Source organism: Vicugna pacos, unplaced genomic scaffold (genome assembly GCF_048564905.1).
Source record: "Vicugna pacos unplaced genomic scaffold, VicPac4 scaffold_65, whole genome shotgun sequence".
Lineage (NCBI taxonomy): Eukaryota > Metazoa > Chordata > Mammalia > Artiodactyla > Camelidae > Vicugna > Vicugna pacos.
This window is the reverse complement of record NW_027328746.1, coordinates 198,126-219,547: the sequence shown is the minus strand read 5'-3', so window position 1 is coordinate 219,547 and position 21,422 is coordinate 198,126. Positions and strand designations below refer to the sequence as shown.

The 21,422-nt window shown below is 41.6% G+C and overlaps 1 long non-coding RNA gene across 1 annotated transcript in view; it reads left to right on the top strand.

Moving 5' to 3' along the window:
* Nucleotides 1-15,408, top strand: part of LOC140694603 (uncharacterized) — a 39,126-nt gene extending 23,718 nt beyond the window's left edge. Inside the window, exon 3 of the long non-coding RNA XR_012070187.1 lies at nucleotides 15,261-15,408. This is a non-coding gene — a long non-coding RNA (uncharacterized lncRNA). The remainder of the gene's footprint in view (nucleotides 1-15,260) is intronic.
* Nucleotides 15,409-21,422: the final 6,014 nt, after the last annotated feature.

Genomic DNA, 21,422 nt, shown 5'->3' with positions numbered 1-21,422 from the left:
ACAAATACTCCCTAGCCCATAAACAAAGAACAGTCTCTTTCACTTGGGAAAGGGCACACAGAAGGAGAACGGATCATCCCGAGAGCAGCAGAGGCCAAATCAGTCCTGCCATCAGGGGTCTGATGGACGAGCCAGCTCAGTTCCTCTTACTAGTTGTTTACTTGGAGTATCTGGGGTATTTCGGTGACCTGCAAGTGTCAGGAAATAGTACACGAGGGCTTTGTATATTTTCTGGTCCGGTGTTAACTCACCCCATTGTAGCTGTCATGCAAGGAAACAAAACTTGGTGGACAACAGGCCAGGGCCTCTGCTCTCTGGTGGAGCCAGGAGATTACGGTGTTAAGTATGACTGCGAGGGCATCATATCTATGTTGAGAGGCCAGATGGCCTTACATAACTCTCATGCTGGATGTCTAAGCTGCAGAGGGAAACTGGATTCCATCCAGCTCTCCAGCCAAGGAGGAGATCAGACTTGACCTCCCCCGCCAACTGTGAGCTCTTTGCCTCCATTCACAGCAGCATCTATAGGAAAAAGCTGGGCTGCCACCTGCATTTCCGTGTAAACATCCGAGCAGCCACAGCAATGGCCTCGTGAGGGTTGGTGTGCCCAAGGAAGCGGTGTGTGGGACGGAGGGAGTAGTGCCGGGATCAGACACTGGGCGGGCAGGCAGGTAGTGACGACATCTGTGCAGCACAGGCGCCATGGAACTGAGCCAAAGGGAGGCGGGTTTTTGAGCAGGGAGCCTGGGCAGTGCCGTGTTGTTCGTAAGAAGATCCTGGGCTCTGGATCCACGAAGACGTTGGCTTGATTCCTGACCCCAACCCTCACCTTGGGCAAATGTTTGAAGCCTTCTGTGCCTCTGTTTCTTGGTGTCCCAATTGGGGACAATAGGAGCAATTACCTCTGAGACTCAGGAGGGACTTTATAGATGTCGTTTCATTACGCTCACAGCAGCCCACGAGCACGGTTCTAGGTCCCCCAGTTTACACGTGGCAGACGGGTAACCTTTTAATCAGTAATCACGCAGCTAAGAATGGTCATAATCAGCATTTGAATTTGATCCCTGTGTCCAGATTATTTCTATTCTCACCCAGTATTACTGGAAAACAAGTAAACTCAGAACAAACACTGCTGGGAAGTGGGTGCTTGAAACATGTTTGTCATTGGGCAGTGCTGAGTTCACGTTCCTCACAGCCCGTCTGAGGCTCCCTACGTCTCCGACTGCCCCTAGTGGGGTCTGCAGGGCTCTGGGCAGCTTCTCCTTGATCTCTACCCCAAGGCTCTCTGCTCTCTAGAGGTTGATACTCAAACCTGACTGCTCAGTAGAGCTAATGTCTAAAAACAAAAAAAAAGGTTGGGAGGGTACGGCTCAGTGGTAGAGCATGTTCTTAGCATGCAAGAGGTCCTGGGTTCAATTCCCAGTATCTCCATTAAAATAAATAAAGCTAACTCCCCCCCCAAAAAAGGAAAGAAGTATTTAAAAAACAATAAACAGTACAAAGGCCCCACTCCAGGCTGGGGCGCACTATGTTTTAAAGGCTCCCAGATGCTTCCCATGTGCAGGAGGGTGAAAGCTACCCCTCTACACCTCTTCTCGTGAGCTTGTCAACTCACACCCATTAGCCTCTTGAAACAGGAAAAGTACTTGTCTCAGCGTAGAACTTTCTCCTGATTTCTAGACTTTTATTTGCCTACTGGACATCTCTCCTGGAGCCTACAGACACCCAGCCAGAACTGAATCAGTTGTCTCCTCTCACGACTTGCTCCCCTTCCTGCCCTTCTTATTTCAGGGAATGGCACTATAATTTAGGACACTGCCAAAGCCAGAAAGCTGGCCGTCATCTTTGACCGCTTCCTGCCCTTCCATCACACCTGTGGCCAATCCGTCCACCTGCTGAAATGTTTTCTTCTCTCTCCTCCTGGCGGGGCCTCAGCAGGCCTTCACATGAATCTGCCAATAGGTCTCCCTGCCTCTATCTTGTCTCTTTCTAGATCACTTTGCATGTCCCCTCTACCTTGGAGGCACACAGAGTCCTTTGTGATGTGTAGCTGTGATCTCTCCACCTGGTTGCTTCACCTGCCTCCCACACCCTGTACTCACTTCTAGACTATTTGCAGTTCCTGGAAGAGACCTGGCTCTCTTTGGCCTCCCTCCTTTGCATGTGCAGCTCCCCAGGTAGAAATGTCCATAACATTATACCTTCACCTGATCACTTCTAGGGCATCTCAGAACTCACCACAGCGGCTCCCTCCTCTGGGACAGCCCTGACTGCAGTTCTGGCTCTCTGCCCCGAGCACCCTCTGCTGACTGTTATCCAAGCCCCCTTAACACGCCTCCTCAGCCATCATTTCACGATGAGTCCTGTGCACCTAGGAGCTCCCGGAAGCAGGGACTGTGTCTTTTGTCTCTTTATTCTCAGAGCATGGTAGAGACTCAGGTATAACGGTGGAGGGAATAGTGGTTATTCTGGAATTTCTCTAGAGTTGGGGCCTAGGGTTAACAGTCTGGTTGGAAGAAGGGCTTAGGGTATTTACCCTGAAGCCACATTTTCAATTAACATTTCATGTTGTTTTTGTCTACTATTTCAAGTTACAAGTCTTAAAACAGAATGACGATTTCTAAAAATTACTTTACTGAAGATTGAGGAAAATGGCAGTTTTCCATATTTAAGAATATTATCTTAATTTTGTGTGACTGGGGTGGTGGAAAATAGAAATGCAGGGGCTACTAAAGCATTCTCATCCCCTTCCCCACCCTCAGGTCCTTCGGACAGAAGAGACAGAGGGATGTGAGGAGAAGGCTTGGAGGGTGGACCGTGCACTGCTTTTAAATTATGACAGTTACTTCTGCTTTTATTAACTTTCTTTTTTAATGGAGGTACTGGGGCTTGAACCCAGGACCTTGTACATGCTAAGCACGTGCTCTACCACTGAGCTATACCCACTCTTCCCCCTGATATTTGTGTTTTTAGTAGGCATAATATGTTGGTAGCAGGTACTTTAGCATCAGACACAGTAACCTGCCTCTGACCATCACGTTAATACCTTTCCCCTGAGCTAGAGAACTACATAGTCTGTTTTCACAAGTTCAATAAGTTATCTAAATTTTCTTTTTTCTTAAAAAAAGGCATTAACTCATGTTTCTCTTCAGTATCGCCTATAAATAAAATGTGGTTTTGTTAATCATTTACCAAAGTGTTAAGTGTAATAAATATTAAGTACAGATTTCTGAAGCATCAGTTATCACTGGAGATTCTGCTGTTCTCTCTCTATTCCATCACTGCAAACTCTGATGGCACTTAGTGGCCTGGGGTGCATTCTGGCATAGGGAAGTTTTTAAAGCTCCTCTGGTTATTCTAATGTGCAGCCAAGGTGAAGGAGCACTGCTTGGAATGGTGGACACAGAAGAGAAGTGTGGTCCTTCATTCATAATAACAGTAAAAATGGGGAAATGACAAAGACTGGTATAAACGTATAAGAAAAGAGGCATTGATTTTTATCCTTTCAAAACACCAATAAAAAAATGCAAAATAAAAATTAGCTGCTATGGCATGAATGTAGAAGGAAAGACACATTGGTTTTTATAGTTGACTCCCATTTTTTCACATGTGCATTCATTATTGCGGCCTCCTTTTCATCATAGACTAGGTGCCCCTTTGCCTTGAACTAAGTCCCAGTCACTGCTCCCCCTCCCGTTTGGGATGTGCACAAAGCAGCGTGGCTCTCATCCTAAAGTCAGAGAAGGGTAGGAGAAGCAGGGAAACCTTTGTTGATGTGCCATCAGTGTTTGAGCAGTGTTTGAGCTAGGCATTTTCTATAATTGGAAATGTAAATTTATTGCTGCCACTCCTGCTGCAAAATTAAAAAAATAAAACTATACATCTTTGTATTAACATTCCAGAGCTATGAAAAGATGGTTTTTTGAGTCATCTGTATTATTGCTTCTTTCCATCAGCTGAGATAATTTAGAGCTGATGGTACTTGCAGTCAGCAGCAGCAGGACAGTAGGTTGTGAGCATGAATAACACTTGGAAAGAAAATGCTTTTACTAGGAGCATCTGAAAATGTCTCCAACTATAGATTTTATAAATTGAATCACAGATCTACAGAATGTTGGCACTGAAAAGGTCTGGAGGGAGCAGGTCAAACTCCTCTGTTTATAAATGGAAAAAAATGAAGTTCAGCTACCAATAGAAAATGACATTTGTCTTTTACAATGTAATAAGCTTCTAATAATCCCCATTATGAATAGTTCTCATTGTTTACAACTGAAGTTGGGTGTAAAAGCATATGTTGGTAAAAGACTGTACATTCAGAAATGAAAGCTGAAACTTAGACAAAATTAGATGTTCATAATGTTTTTGAGTCCTGAAAAACAAAAACTTATATTGGCAGCATACAAAAAATACTGAAGAAAAGTATTTTGGTCATTTAAACTGCCAATTTTAAATTTAAAATTGCCAACTAATAAGTTTAAATTTTCATTGGAACATGCATGTTGAAAAATTGAAGATGAAGACTCATTTCATTTTATCGTTCTTCCTTATTTAAAAAATTGTTTAATCTTTTTTTAGTTATTTAATTGAAACATTTTACTTTAATTGCGAATGCATGCTCCATTGTTTAGAGCGGCCAGCGTTGTGGTAGTGAGACCTTGGGAATGAAGTTGCCTAAATACATATTTGAACAGAGTAGCTTGCTTCCTGGTAATCTTGGACAACTTAAATTCTCTGTGCCATAGTTTCCGATAAAATAAAATAAGAGAGTTGCTTCCTCATGACTGTGGTAAGGACAGGTCGAATTAATGTTCAGAATCTACTTGAAAGACTTCCAGGCACAGAGGAAGGGCCATGTACTTAGTTACAGCTATTATTATTCTATATCTGGTTTTATAATCCAGGTAAATCTTGAGTCTTACTGATTTCATCTCTAAAAAAAAATCTAATTATAACCTCTAAAAGGGAAACTCTAAAACTTCATAGTTGAAGCTAATTAACGCATAAAATTCAAACAAGAAACACACAGCGGAGACCAGTTAACTGCAGAAACCTGTGAAAGTTCCTGTCCTGCACGGACTCTAAGCTGTCACTACAGTCACTTCTGAAATCAAAGGCAAGCTAAGGAATAGAGCTTTAAAGCTTGGCCTTGTCAGGTATCCAGACGCCTAAGCTCAGACCGTGGCAGGGAAACAGTTTATTGTTCACATGTGCATTTCCAACAAATACTATTAAAATGAACACTGTATGTATTTTGTTGTGTGTTTTACATCGATAACAGAAAAGAAAAGAAAAAAAAAAAAGGAAAAAAACCCCATGCAGTTACAAATAAGGAGGCTGTGTCTGAAAATTATTATTTTTTTAAATTATGTTTAGGATTTAGTGACCAGTTAAGAGAAAAATCATTTCATTGGTGTAATCCCTTGATTGACTAAACTTGTTTTTTTAATTAGGAAGAAGAGCGTGTTTCCTTTACCACCTGGGGAAAGTGGGTACCTATAACCCTTTGTGCAAGTGCTCTTTTTCTGGGTAAGAACCTGCCACAGACTTTTTGAAATCTAATGTGAAATGCTGAGAAAACTGAAAATCAAGCTGGGAACTATGTAGTCTCCTAGAGAAAACTTTTACCAGAGAACATCTGAGCCTACACAGGGCGCCACTCTGGAGGTTCCACAGTCTCTTCTGCTCACAGTGCTTCCCCCAATTCTTTTCATCTCATTTGTTAAAATCAGATCAGTGGTTTAGGATTCTCCAAGGTCTGATTAAGAGACCAGATGGAGGTATTAAAAATTCTAAAATTTTCCAATAATAACAACCAAGGTAAAATGTCTAAGAATAGCCTAACAAAAGGATAGTAGGAACTAACAACAAAAATAATAAGAACTACTGAAAGATATAAAAGATGCTTTAATCACATGATTTTAGATTAAAAGATCATATCTCCAAAATATCAGAAGTTATAAAATTGATTTGGGATTTATTGTGAATAAAATCATATTAGTAATATAATAATTAATAAGATAATGAGAGTTTTACTAGTTCAAGAATAGCCAGATTAGAAAATAGGACAGGAAGTCCAGATATGGGCCCTGATATCAATAATAATTTAATATAAGAGATGGAAGGCATGACAAATCAGGGAGATAAATAAAAGATATTCAGTAAATGGAACACTTGTTAGCTACTTGGGGGGAAAAGAAAAGATTGAAATCATACAGTGAACCATATATTGTGATAAAGTCCAGAAACATTTAAAAAAGTTACACAATTAGAAAAAAACTAGAAATAAATATGGATGAATATACAACCTCTAGATGAACAGTAAGTTTCAGAGGAAAATATATAAAGATTTCCATGCATCAGAAGCATCCTAATTTTAAACGAAACACCAGAGGATGTTATTTGTTTCCAAATCTGACAAGGGGCTAATTCCTTCAATACATAGAGAGTTCAGATCACTTCAAAGGTAACATCAAAAAATCTCAGGAGCGTAGAAGGCAGAGAAGATGAACACACATTCACAAAGGAAAAAATAGATGTCACACTCCAATGGTAATTCAGTCAGTGCACATCAAAATGAAGTAGTTTTCCACCTCTTGAGTGACACAGTTCTGTTTATGAGGATGAAGTGCCAGTGATCACCAATCCCATGCCTAGGTTACTGGATATTTTTTGTGAAGTATGGTTGATTTACAATGCTGTGTTAATTTCTGGTGTACTCCTCAAGTCTTCTTAGATAGCAGTCTGGCAGTTCATATCAAGAGTCAAAAATATTCATAGGCTTTAATCCACTCATTCAGCTTTGAAAAACTTTTAATCAGGAAGTATTTCAAAAAGTCAGGGAAATGTCAGTATGGATGCAAGTCACAGACATAGTTTTCTATGTAGATATATATAAAATCTCAGCCAAAATATTCTTCCACCCTTCACATAGTAGAATATTATGCAGCCATGAAAAAGTGTGTCCATGAGAATATTTTATGACATGTCAAAGTGTTGTGCTTATGATAGGCTTGAGAATAAAATTAATATATAAAATGATTTGTAATATACAAACAATGCACAGTTCTGAAGGAATTATGTCTATAGGTAGAAGCATTTTTCTTATTTTATTGTTTATTCATTTTCAGAGTTGGAGTCGTTTGATAGTAGGTGACAAAATCAATCTCCAATGTGTTTAAACAACAACCAAAGAATGGGGATGCATGGGATTTATTGGTTCCTGTAAATGAAAACCTCAGGTCTGAGGTCTGGCTTCAGTCAAGGAGAGATACTGTAGCCCAGATGATGTCAAGGGCTGGTTTTGTCCTGTCTTCATTCTGTGTCCAAAGATATCTCAGCATGCTGCTTCTAGGCACTCAGCATCCCAGATCACACATCCATCCAAACCAAGAGAGGTCTCTTTCGCCAGCTTCCTCTCTTGATAGAGGAAGCTTATCATTCACATGGGCACCAGCACGTATCTCCTCACATAATAGTGGCTCTTCCTGGGTTATTTGCCAATTCACAAATCATGTGCGAGGCCAATAGAATGAGGGGTATTATTTGTCTTAAACCAACTGAGATCTACCTCTGGTGCTTCAGAAAGAGTGGGTCAATCGAGCTTAAATCACAGGACTAAAAACAGAAGGCAGGTTATTTATCCTAAAGCAAATTCTGGGTCCTCTCCTAAGACTGGGGACAGATACAGGACAGCAGTTCTGTCCACTACTGAGTACTTTCAAATTTTCTTTAATGAGCAAACATTAAAGTTATGATCAGAAAAGATGATAAGTAAGAAGAAACTTGAGGAAGGAGAATGGAAAGCTTTCCTGTTTTGTAAGAAATACTGAACCCATTAAGTGCTTGGAAGAAAAATGGAAATGTGTCAAGTTTGTAAAAGTTCTGGAATGAATTAGAATTGATTTCACAGACCATGTAGGAGACAGTGCTATACAGTTAGTGTGTCTTTGGGCTCTTTGAGTATTTCAGTTCTTTCACTTAATAGATGCTTCATTTGGGGCAAATTGCATCATCTCCACATGGCTCTATTTCCTCATTTGTAAAAGAGATATAATATTACATTCCCCACAGAGTGATTGTGAGGATTTAGAAAAATAGATGTGTGCTGAAGCAATAGTAAGCATTTAAGGAATCTTAACTCTTATGATTACTTAATACATAATTAAAAAATTATTATGCAGACTTTTTAAAAATGCATACTATTTAAATGGCCTATATGTGCTGTACAAGAGAGGAAGGCTTAATATACCTTCTATAATACATTTTTCTCAGCCTTAACTAATTTTCACATTTAATCACACACACACCAAAAAGTTATTCCTTCCCCAAGCATGAAGCCTTAACTGTGAAGAAAAGGATGATGAAAGAGAGTAGAGGAGGAAATAAAATGCTTTCTCTACAAACTGATGGCTTAAAAACTAAGAAAAACACCTTTTTAAGACTTTGGTCACCATATTCATAGCTAATACTTAGGTAGAGTTTTTCACATGCCTGTGGTTAATGTTCTAATTGTTTTCACAATTAGTAAATCATTGACTCATCACAATAGTCCTATAAATTGCTATTATTATCCCCCCATTATATGGGTGAGGAGATTGAAGCCCCTAGAGGTTAAGAAATTTGCACAAGGCCCCACGGCTAGCATCAGAGCTGGGATCCAGATCAGGAGTTTGGCTCCAGGAGAGGCTTGTAAACACTCCCTCTGCTCTCCCCTGCAGGTGCAAGCCAGCTTCCTGCTATTACTGTAAGTAACATGATGTGGTTCACTTAGTCTTGAAATTCACATTCTTTGTAGCTTTCTCTCTGGGGCAGCCATCAGGAGCAGCCAGGGACACTGAGTACATGCTTCTGGACTATGACCAAGAAGGTAGATGGAAGGAAAACAGTTTAAAAATGGGATCTTTAATGTGCATTCTTCAGTGGCCAGAAAATAACCTGCCTAGTGAGGAACTGAAACCCTATCAGCCACGTGAAAATTATGCTTCCGACACCCCCGTTGCCCTTGGGTCCACACAGTCAGAACTACAACGGATCAGGGACATGAATCTTGTGCAAATGCAGGGAGTAGGAGTACCTGCCATTTTAAGATCTCAAGGAGTATGAGAAGCATGTGAAGCTTTCATCAGCAGAGACCTGCTGTCACTTCCACTATTTCCCTCAGGGCATGTCCGCAGCTTCACTGGTCCTATTCAGAATGAAGACGACAGCTAGCACCTGCTGACCCCTGAATCAGTGATAGGTTCTCCCTTGGAAGGAAGCATATCCCCTTCATTGGTTACAACTAGTTCATAACCTAAGTACTTCTATAGATGTAGAAGGGATACTTTCATTGGTTCTGCTATCACAGACTTGTCTCCAAAAGAACATGCCACCAGTTACTCCATTTTCACCCATTTAAAGATATACTTAACAGGCTTCCTTCGTTAGTGCAGTTTTAGGTTTACAGAAATAGTCACAGAAATTGGAGTTCCCATATATTCCCTATGCCCTGCACACAGCTGCTCCTGCTGTCAGCATGTTACATTAGTGGATGCACTCATTCTTTTTGACATCCTTCATTCCTCCTCCCCTAAAGTTTAACATGCCTGATATTCACGTCTCTTGTGGCATTTACGTGCGATTTACATCACTTCTCACGTTTATGTGAGGTTTACAGCACATGCATGTTGTCTGTTTAAGCGTGGGGTGGGGGCAAGTTTTCTGTGTAAAAATACGATCATTAGTGAGTCTCATGCTGCTGGGTTTTTGGGTTGTCAGGTCCTGTTGACCATTGCTTGAGTTATTGGGATCATTGTCTATGGACTTTCAGTGTTCATTGTAATTTCTGCAAAACTTCCCAAGAACCTGAATGGAAGAGACCCAATCCAGAAGTACCTGACTGTGCAGGTGGGCCACGCCCATCACTGCTTCCCTCATCAGTTTTATCATCATCGTGACCCTGAACGCCATACATGAGAAACCGGCAATCATGATGACGGACTCTGGTAAGCTCCTCCTGCAGCTGAGGTCATTTCTACACCAGTTTTAGAACCAGGTCAAAACAGAGACTGTGTCTCTTAGGCACTTCAATTCCAGTACATTACAGTCTTTAGAAAACTTCAAGTGTAAACGTATTTTCTCTAGCCTATGTGAGAAGTGAATTAGCTCCAGCTTTGCATTAGTGAAAGGGACAAAGGAAGGATTAGAATGTCCAAGCTCTGTGTAAACAGGTCAGTGCTTAATAATAATTTCAATTACATTAGATCATGTACCCTATTGTTGAAAGTAAATAGTCTCTGTATTGCAAATAAGTGGAAGAGGGTCGTGGTTCCAGTGGCACATTTGCTTGTGTGTTACAGAGAGGACAAGTAATCACAGTGTTATATGTCTTCCCCCCATGCTTTTCTTGTTAGTGTAGCTCCATTCTCATCAGCTGTGGCTTCTTTAATAAATGTTTCTTCTCTCTGGCTTGTATCCCAGCCAGCGGCTTAGCGGCCCAAGTTAAGTGCTTCCCACACGCTGCATGTGGCTGGGTGGTTCTCCCAGTGGTCTGCTCAGTGGTCATCTTCTGAAAACACTAAGACCAATTCAAATTCAGAACTAGGAGGATGACCCGTTTTATGTTCCCCAAATGCTTCTAGCAAGTTGCCCCGTGCTTTGTTTGTTTTCTTCAATAGTCCTACCTTACTGCCGTTCAGGGAGACAAGAGAATATCAATTAGCAGGATGTATAGAAGTAGCTTTCTGTCAACTTACACCTGACAGAGGACAGTTCTTGCCCATTGGATACAGTTGTGCTTATAAATTTTAAGGAACGGGTGACTTTTTTTTTTTTTTTGCCTTGTGGGATATTACGTTCATAATGGGATAAACTCTTACCACAGTGTGTACACTTGGAATTAGCATAGTAGCTATGTTAAGGAATTCAAAACAGCTTAAATGAAAACACTGTGATTTGTGTGTGTATATATATATACACATATTTGGCATGTTAACTCATGTGTCCGTGGCTTTGATTAGGATCTAAAAGCCATTCAGTTTTACAGACTATACTTTTCTTTATTCTAACTGCAGAGTTCCCAAGGACCAGACTGACTATGAGAACAACCTAGCCATGAAGGTGTTCTTGTTCCAGTTTGTCAACTACTTCTCCTCGTGTTTCTACATCACATTCTTTAAGGGCAGATTTGTGACTTATCCAGGAGATCTGGTGTATTGGCTGTGAAAATACAGAAATGAAGACATGTGAATACAGCTTTGTGTTCTGACAGTCGAAGCTGTTTCAGATTTTCTCTTAGTTTCCCAATGAAGAGTGTCTTTACTCTCTGTTCCTTAGATTTTTTTAGGCATAAAATAATGACTTTATTTCATGTTAGAGCTATCTAAAATTTAAATGAGATTTTCTTTCTAATATTCCAGTGTCACCCAGGTGGCTGTCTCCTTGAACTGATGACACAGCTGACAATAATCATGGGAGGACAGTCAATCTGGAATAACGTACAAGAGGTGTTACTTCCTTGAGGACTAAGTCATGTGATCTTTGTGTGAGAACAGCCCACCCATCCAAGTCATTTTCCTGCATGCCCATCTCTAGAACAGGGGAGACTCTCTGCTTATTAAAGCTCTCCAGATAAGATGATCCAGCCAAAAGTGTAAACGTACCTTCTGTTTAATAATTATGCTTAAATACCTTCTTTTTTATGTTTAACTTAAATCCTCATGTGCTATAGTTTCTGCTTATTAGCCCATCACTGGGGACTGACTGATCAGAGCCCTTTGAGAGATGGCTCTTCTTGGGACCGTGAACTAAGTTTTCCCACAACTTCCTGCAACTTTCTCCTCCTTTTATACATGCATTTAAAAATCCATAACACGAATTTGTTGAGTGTCTAGTATGTGCTAGTCACTGTATTAAATGTTGTACATATATGTGTGTGTGTGTGTGTGTGTGTGTGTACAATTTAATCACCCAAACAATCCTTATTCTTGTCTTCCTTTTGCAAATGAAGATCCTGTGGCTTAAAGAGGGTAAATGATTTGCCCAAGCTCTCATTGCCAATAAGAGACAACTGTGGGACTCGGATGTAAGACCCTATCTCACGGAATCCATGTTCTTCTAAGAACAGAGACTCTCTTGTGGTCTTAAGGCACAATGTTACATAATGTTTTAAGAAATACTTGTCTAAAATAATAACTACAGAGGTTTTGACTTACTGTTCTCTTCCTAAAAATGAGAAAAGCAGATGTTAGCAAAGGTCACACTGTCCTTTTGTTGTTCACATAAGCCCAATCCCATATCAAAGTGGACAGTCCAGTGTTATCTGCAATTTCTGAACATTTCAAGGAGCTTACTGTATTCGCTTTCTGTTGATGTTGCAACAAGTATCCCCAAACATCATGGTAGTAGGAAGAAAAAAGAAAAAGTCCCCACTAAACAACACAAATTTAACCTTGTAGTGTTCTTGAACGCAGAAGCCTGCTGAAGTCAAAGTATTGGCACGGCTGTTTGTGAAGGCCTCAGGGGAACCTGTGTCTTTGACTTTTCTGGCTTCCAGAGGCCACCTGTGTCTCTTGGCCTGTGACCTCTTTTCTCTCTCTCAAGGTCAGCATGGTTGTGTGCCTCTGACTCTGATCCTGTGGTCACATCTCCTCTCCTCTCTCCCCTCTTCTGCCTCCCTCTTCCTCCCATAACGACCCTGGTGATTACACTGGGCTCACCTCTATAATCCAGCTCGTCTATCTTAGAGTCAGCTGGTTAGCAACCTTAAGTGCATCTGCAAACATAGGCCCCCTTTGCCAGGGAATCTGACCTCTTCCTATGTTCTGGGGATAAGGACATAGACATATTGGGGGGGACATTTTTCTGCCTACCACACTAACATTTTTAAGATAATTTCTGGCTTTGAGTTTCTGTTCTCATGAAACTGTTATTCTCTCTTCTGTCTTGCCTTCCACACCAGCATTCTGCTCCTGCCCAACCTAACTGCAGAGCTCACCCCTCTCTGTGGTGTCCCCCAAAACCACTTACACAAGCAGGTCTTACTGTTGTTTGGAGCATGGAGGAGAAACTCAAACAACTTGAATTTTGAAATAAAAAACCTCCATCATTTTAAAGTCTTCCATGTTACTATAAAAAATTTTATTTTTTTAACTTCATTTTTTAATTTTTAAACTATTTTAAACTTTGTAATTTTTTTAAACTTTACTTTTTTTCTTATCATCCTTCATTGTAGGCTCCAGAAACCTGCTCTTCTGCCCACCGCATCCAAGTTCCCTTTCATTGTTTCTCCTCCCTTTCCTAACCTTCCTTCTCTCTCCCTTATTACCAAGTTTCTGTCCATTCTGTTTATAGGGCAGTTAAATTATTCTTTCTTTCTTTCTTTCTTTCTTTCTTTCTTTCTTTCTTTCTTTCTTTCTTTGCAGAGTGAACACCTTTGGGTGTCAGTGTGTCCTGCCACATTTCTTCACAAGGGCTTCATCTTTCAGCTTCAGTGTGGATTACTGGGGTCTGTCCCTAAACAAAGGCATTTCCCTTGTCCCCCAGCTCACCACGCCCCTCAAGAAAAAGATTCTGATCTCCGCTGTGAAATGAATCTTTTTTTCCATCCTGTGCAGTAGACAACTCTTACCCTGAGCTCACATTCAGATATTTCCAGAGGAGTAAAAGTAGCTCGTGTGCAAATAATACTACTTTTCTCTGTGAAAAGAAATAGATCAGATAGAGGAAACACTTAACTCAGATTACGCAAAAGCATTTCCTGAAGGAAATAGGTTAAATATTTAACAGTAAATTTTGTTGAATCTGGTTATCAGTGAGCTACTTTTACCAATCAAGAAGGATATATTTCCTAAATTGGTACTGAGAAATTCATGTGGAATGAAACTTGCTCACATGAACTAGTTTAAAGTAAAGGATGCATTATAGTATCTGTGGTCTGTTTATACCTTCGCTTAAGTAAGCACATTGTTGTAGGTTCCAGTGAGCTGAACTTTGCCTCCATGTATTTCTACTATGGGCTAAAATATTTAGGGAATATATTTTGAATTATGTTCCCCTTGTTTGAAAACCAGGAATGCTGAATGGTAGCCAAGTTCGAGGGTGGCTTGTGTTTTCCTCAGTGCCTCTTCTCTTTGTATAAGGTGCCAGTTTCCTTCTTAATTTTCCATGTAAAATCCTAACATACCAAAGATCTAACAATTACTCGTGCTGCACCAAAACTATACCCATCCTCAAAAATACATAGGAAGGGAAAAGAAAACTTATCAAAGCTAGGGACTATTTTCATGCTATTTAAATATGTCTAAAGGAACATAATGAAATGAATTTCACCATATCTCACCTGCCTCCACCCCCCCAATCCCATGTGGGATTCTTGAGTAGGATTCTTGGAGCAGTGATGCCGTGATCCAGGCTCCCTCTGGGGTCCCCCCAGCACTTGATCGGCACGTGGTATAAAGTAGGTCTCAGTCCGAGCCAGCTGAGTGAGTGAGTGACTCACAGGCATCGAATGCGTAACATCAGTGAATTAACAGCATTCTCTGTAGGACTCAGAGAATAAGCTGAGTGCCCTGTGGCCTTCCCAACCTCACATACTATTTTGATGTTGGGGTCATTTCTGGGAATGTTATTCTGTACTTGACAAAAGGCTAGTAAAATTCCAGGGTTAAGCAACTTGCCCTAGGGAAATTTTATGATAAAATATTAAGAAAAATAGTTAAATGTCCAAAATGACACAGCATTGTCCTTTGGTGTTTAGATAATGTATGGCTGTAATTTTCTTACTTTATATGTTTTCTACATTTTCCACCGTGTGTATGCACTACTATATAATAAGAAAAAGCAAATGTTTAAAAGAGAAAATCTCTCTTCTCCGGATATGATTTGATTAGAGGATGAGTCAGATACATTTAATAAGAGAACCTTAAATACATGTGTCCATAACTCGCTCTTGAAATTCAGGAACAGGAAACTCAGGAATGAAATAGATTAAGAGAATCAAAGATACTTGTATTCAAGATTAGCAAGTAGGAGTGTCCTCAACAGAAATGGTTATAATCTATAATTCAGGGATTATATGTGATACTGAAGGTACAAAGACAACATGAAGTAGAAAATGCCACGTGGCAAGCACTGAGTAAAGGGCAATTTACTATGATTATGCCAATATGTTTGGTCAATTCCCAAGCAAATGATTGTGTAACCCCTGTTAGAGGGAGAAAGCTTCCAGCCTTGGCTGGAGAGGGGGAAGGATTCACTGTCTGTATTTTTCAAAATGTCTACAGGTGCTTCTCCTGTGCAAATTGATATCCCTGCACGAGAACCATAACCCAACAGAAAACCCAAAAGACCGAGGACAATGATGGGTAGACGACAGCCCAAACTTTTCTGCCACAGATGAGTGGTTCCACTGAGGAAGACTGAGCAAGAGGCTCAGATTCTTAGCTAAGGACAAGCATGTCGGGACTTCTAATGCGACCTAATGCCATCGATGGGGGAGGGCAGTTCAGCACAAGAAGGGAGCGCCAGGTGAGTTAACATGGAAGTTTCATCCCGAATCCAAACCGTAATGGATTTGGGTCCCGGAGGGTTAAAGCCCTGTTTCCCTGGGGCATGGACCGGATTCCACAAGAGGCTGAGACAGGAAGTATGAGGCAGAGAAAAACTCCCCCAGGAGACTCCCGTGTCTGGGTGCCAGGAAGGGTGATGGACGAGCGTGGTCTCAGCGCCACCCGCACCACAGGGGCCCGAGGGGCTGTGGAGCTGCGCGCTCCCGGCCGAACCTCAGACCTGACTGCAGCGCTCTGGGCTGCGGCCTGGGGAGCGGCCTCAGCAGCAGGCTGTCCCCGTCCTTCTCGTAGGTGCTGCAGTGACCCCCACCCCTGTGGCCACGGTGTTCCCAAGCCAAGGGTCTAAGTGACTTCAACCCTATTTACAGGTGGCCACAGCCGGTTGGCCTGTGCTGCTCAAAAGGAAGATCCCACATGGGGTTTTGATGTGTTAGGGGGGATTGTTAATACCTGGCCTGCTTTGAATCATTTCATCCAGACAGCTGCCTGGGCAGTGGAAGTTTCATCTCCCAATTTTATTTCAACTTATTTGTTGAAAGTATAGTTGGTTTACAATATTGTGTTAATTCTTGGTGTACAGCATAGTGATTCACTTATACATATATATATATATATATATATATATATATATATATATATATATATATATTCCTTGTCATATACTTTTCCACTATAGGTTATTAAGTAATTGAATGTAGTTCCCTGTGCTATACAGTAGGATCTTGTTGTTTGAAGCAAAAATTGCTAAACAAAGTAACAAAGTAAGCAGACTAAACCTAGCCATGTGTATGACAGAGTTGAGTTTATCTCAGTATTTAAATGTGGTTTTGATCTCCAGGATCACTTTATCAACTTATCATAAGTAAAGGGCCTGTGGACCACTTCTCAGAAAAATGTTTTAAAATCATGAGATTTAGAGAATAAAGAAGGAAGATAATTATACTGAAAAGCAGATATCAAAATATAGAAATGGGCATTTGTGATACAGTAATATCTGAATTATTGGAAGAACGTGTTGAATAAGAGGATCCAGTGATGGGTCTACTAACCACAACATTCTGCCACAGCAGTGAGTGTCAATCATCTTCTGAGATCTGCAACAATTGCATTTTGAATGTAAATAAAGTAAAATAACAAATAAGTCATGAAGTGTGGATTCAGATTCAGGGGTATCTCGAGTCCATATCCCCACCACTTCCCCGAGCTCCCTGCTCTTCCCCTAATGTCATTGAAAGAAATGGGGAAAGTTTGTGAAGCGAAGGGCATGTTCCATTGCAAAGAAATCTCATAGCAAACCTGGGAGCATGGCCAGTGAAAAGTTAACGCTGAGACTAGAGTCAGTGGGAAACCAAGCAGGGGCAGCTCTTTACAAGTCACATCATATCCTCAGTGTGTGTCCACGTGTGTGCATACAGACGTGTGGGCATGTATGATATATACACCTGCCTTTCGTGTGAAGCCGCCTCACTGTCCAAATTTGAAATCCATCCAGACGTGCAGTGCAGTCAGCCGGAGCTCAACCGGACGCTAAGTTGCCTGTTGTTGCTCTGTCTCTTCTGCTGAACTCCACGAGTACACCACACGCCAGCTGTTGCTTTCAGGGACAACAGCTCTGTAGGCTACAGGTCCATGCCTTGTTTCACTGCCAACTCCAATTTCCTTTCAGGACAAATTGCCATTTGAAAAAGGGGGAAGCATTCAGTTGGCCCACAAGCCTCTGAGTGAGGAAAAAACATAACCTTAGAGACAGCTCTGTGGGACAGCATCCAGGAGGGGCAGAGCACTGGGCTGAGAGTCGAGGCTGTGTTTCTTTCAAGCTCTGCACTGAATTTGAGGTGGCATGTCACTTCTTTGGCCCTTGATTTGTACAGCTTATATTAGGTTCTTGGACCTGTTCGATCCAACGTTAGAGTATCACTTTTCTGCTCGGTGACCCTCCATGGCTCCGCAATTCCTTCAGAGGGAAAAATGCCCACATCCTCACGGCAGCCTCTTAGGCTCCACCCCCAAAATCACCACTTATTTCCTATTCACTCTGGCCCACACCAGTCTCCATGCTGTGTGTCCAGTGTGAGGGACCTCCAGGCCTGTGATCACTGTTCCCTCTGCCCCTCCTCTGCCCACCCCTTTGCCTCCATCTTTGCCTTATTCAAAGGTCACTGCCCCAGCCCCACTTCTCCCTACAGACATTCCTCGCCCTCCTTTATTTTCCTCTGCAGCACTTATCACCAGCTCAAAGACCCTGTATTACTTTCTTTTACTTATTTTCTCTGACGATTTTCAGACTGGAAAGGCCATGGTGGATAATAGCAGAGAAATGGGGGGAAAAAAGACAAATTAGGGAAGGTATCTTCTAAAAGCTAAAATGCCCACCTGAAAAGGAGGTAGGAGATAAAGTAGTAGTCGTTACAATTTTGGTAAACCCAAGGTACGTGGTCAGGACTAGTTTTCACAATATTTCAGGGTACGGAGGCAGCAATAAAAAGAAATTTATCCTGAAAACAAGAAATTAAATTCTTTGGAAGATGATGTCTTCAGCTTGAAATGTCAGTAATACTTTTATGACCTTGGTCTGATAATATCCTGCCTTATAATTTGATCTGTTTGGCAGCTGGGTCATGAATCTAATGGTGCCACAGATTCAGGAGCAGAACAGACCACCCCACAATGGGAACAGGACAGCCATCTGTATCCCATGGGCAAACTGGGGTTATTTTATGAATACCCTGAAATGAGTCAGTCATCAGTGGAGATTTCTGTGCTGTCGGTTATACTAGAATATGCTTTGGGTCACAGAAGCATTGGTTACCGAGCCAAACAATGACCTAGCATACCGAAACGGAGCCCGCTTTTCTCCGTTATATGCATTTATGCAGTCAGGCTTTCAAACAGGGTGCCTGTGTGTATCTTTGTCAATATTTATGTTGCACAAAGCTGAAGATTTACTGCCAAGGAATGAAATGGAATACTCATTCAGGTACGTCTCCACCATTGATTCTCAGATCCTTCTGATCATGTCGTCTAAGGATGAACTCAGAACCGTTACTAGATGTGACTCAGCTCGGGCTGTAGCCCGTGTGGCACAGCTGTTGGCTGATATCCTTCTAAACAGAGTCATGTGAGCCTGCCAGCCTGTGCAGAAAGCCCACAAGAGCATCCTGCCTCATGGTAGCAAGGTTCACAGGGTCACCCCTTCCACAACTCACACCTGCCTTTCGCATTGTTCCTATTTCTTCTGGCCGATGGTTTCTGCCTAGTTCCTTGAGTGACCTCGTGGAAAATCACTGGCTTGAATTCAGGATGAATTTGCTGATCTGGAGTATCGGTAGAACACCGATCCCCTAAATCTCCAATGTCTTTGTCCATTTCTGTACATTTGCTTGGGCTCTGTTTCTCTTTGATTGAACTTGGTTTTGAGCTCTCGGTTGCCTTTAAATGGTTGCATCTCAAAATAGATTTCCATAGGAAACGTCATCTTTTCTATTATGCATGGCACACTTTTATCTACTAGAAGGCTGATGATGTGCACGTTTTGTATCTGAGCCCTTTCAGCTCACCAGTGCCTTGAATTAGTTTTTTTTTTTTCAAGCTTAGGAGACAGGAAAGGATTTTGGTCAATAGGATTTGCATTTATGCATGCGGGTTCATGTCTGCAAAGGCACCCCTTTGTGCTTCCTGTTTATAAGTCTACAGATTGAGGGAGTTTTCTTTCTCCTAAATTGCATTCTATATATAAAATAATAGTTTTTAAAAATATACAATATACATGGAAATGCATCTGGTTCCCTCGGTGAATGAAAGGTCATTTGTGGCATCTTCAGTCAGCTATGCTTTGTGCCCTGGTGTCTGATTTGAGTTTCATCTTTGCTTTTGTTGTGTTTAGTGATCAGGTTCCATTAAGGGTGCAGCTGCTGTCCCTGGTGTAGAAATTATGTTCGTTTATTCTGCTTATTATCAAAAGGACTTTAAGCCAATATCTGTTATTCAAAAATGAGTCATAATTTTAAATATGTCTTACTGGGGCTATTATCAGCATTAATAATAACAACAACTTTCTGAGGGCAGCATATCATTTGGTATTTTAACACACACGAAAAAAGCCTTGGAAAAAAGTTATTGTTCTAGTTAAGTCAAATAAAGGTCATTGAAAGGAAAAGTTGTATGCTTCTGGGAGAAATTGATAGGACTTTTATAACTTTATAGTCTCATTAAAATACCAATTAAATAATTCAGCCTAACTCTACCCTACATAACAGGATGGAGTAACAGCCATTCTAGAGAGATTTTTCAGATTTATTTGTTTTCCTATTATCTAAATAATCCCTAACGAATTAGAAAATTCAATCCATTTCTGAGAGTAGGCAGTGTGTTATTCTGTATTCAACACTGGAGTGAAACTTATTTTGTGTTCTTTTTGTTCATGGGAGATAGAATTTCCAAGTGCTTTTTGAATTATTTTTGTTCCTCTAAAATAAAGTGCCTTTGGTGGTGATCTCCTGACCTCAGTTTCCTCCTACCAGTTTTCCCCATGATCATTAATGACACCCCACCTGCCTTTTTAGTTGTGCCTCTTAGCTGCTGAAGGGGAACAGCTACTGACAGATGACCCTGGAGCCCTCCACCCGTGCTTCGTTAGGCCTCGCACCCAGCCACCAACCCTAGTCTCCTTCGCCTGAAGTACCTTTCTCTGCTTTTCTGCCTGGAAGGAGTCTTGCCAAGCCTTGGCAGGAAACCCTCCACTTTTTAGAGATTTTCTGCTCTCCTCTCTAGGCATGAATTAATTGCACTTGATTCTTGTCTTGATGGTGTGTGATCGTGTCCGTGCCCATTGTGCTCCCCGGCTGGACTGATCCTGTCGGAGGCAGTAGTCAGGCTCTTCATCTTCCTGTCCATGTCTGGAGCACCTCAGCCTGGACCCTGGTTCTCATACGTGTTTAAGTGACTTGAGCTTGGAGTTTCAACACACTCACATACAAGCGTTAGGTGAGTTGGCGGTAGCATTGCCCCCAAGGCCCCCACAAGCTTCTATATGGCATATGTTTTATTCTGAATGAAATTTCTCTTTTATTTGTTTGAGTGAATTCCCCACTGTCCTTTGAGATTATTAGAGTAACCCTGAGTTATTAACCACAATAGCTCTACCCCCACCAGCAAAAGATCCTGCTGTCTGAGAACTCAGACATGGGACATAAGAGAAATAATCTATCAGTCTTAAAATCTGGAAGCCATAAGATACCGTTTTGTACTTAGAGCACCCACAGCACAAACAGCAGTCTCTCAAGAATTTGGCGATGCCTTCCCAGAGGGCGGGTGCCGTAAGTGAAATGCAGTGAGTGATGAAGTGAGAGCTCTTTGTCTCTGGTATTGCCTTTTCCACCCTTGCTGTGTTAACTTGATCTTCCCTTCATATATTATGTTCTCCATTTAATTTACTGCAGTTAATATCAGTTGTTCTTCAATATCTCCTTGCACCCGCCCCCTCCATCCACTCTCTCTCCAGTCCTATCCCACCCACACCTCTCCTGCGCACTCCAGGACCAGGCCTGTCTCCCCCACACCCTCACCTCTGCTCTGTCTGCCCACCACCTGCACTGACATTTCCATAACTCCACAGAATGAACTTTCCAAAATGGCAGCTGAGTAACTGGGGGGGATTGTATACCTCTTATGTCTTTACCGATTCATTCGTTTATCTATCCAACAAACACTGAGCACCTGCTATGCCAAACACTGTATCAACTGCTGGGGAGACCAAGACAGGTAAGACTTGGTGTCTGCACTCCCCAAGCCAGGCGAGACTTGGCGAGTAGTTGATGGGTTGCTAAGCAGGTGAACACAAATTGGACTTCCTAGAGCTGGAAATATTTGAACTGAATT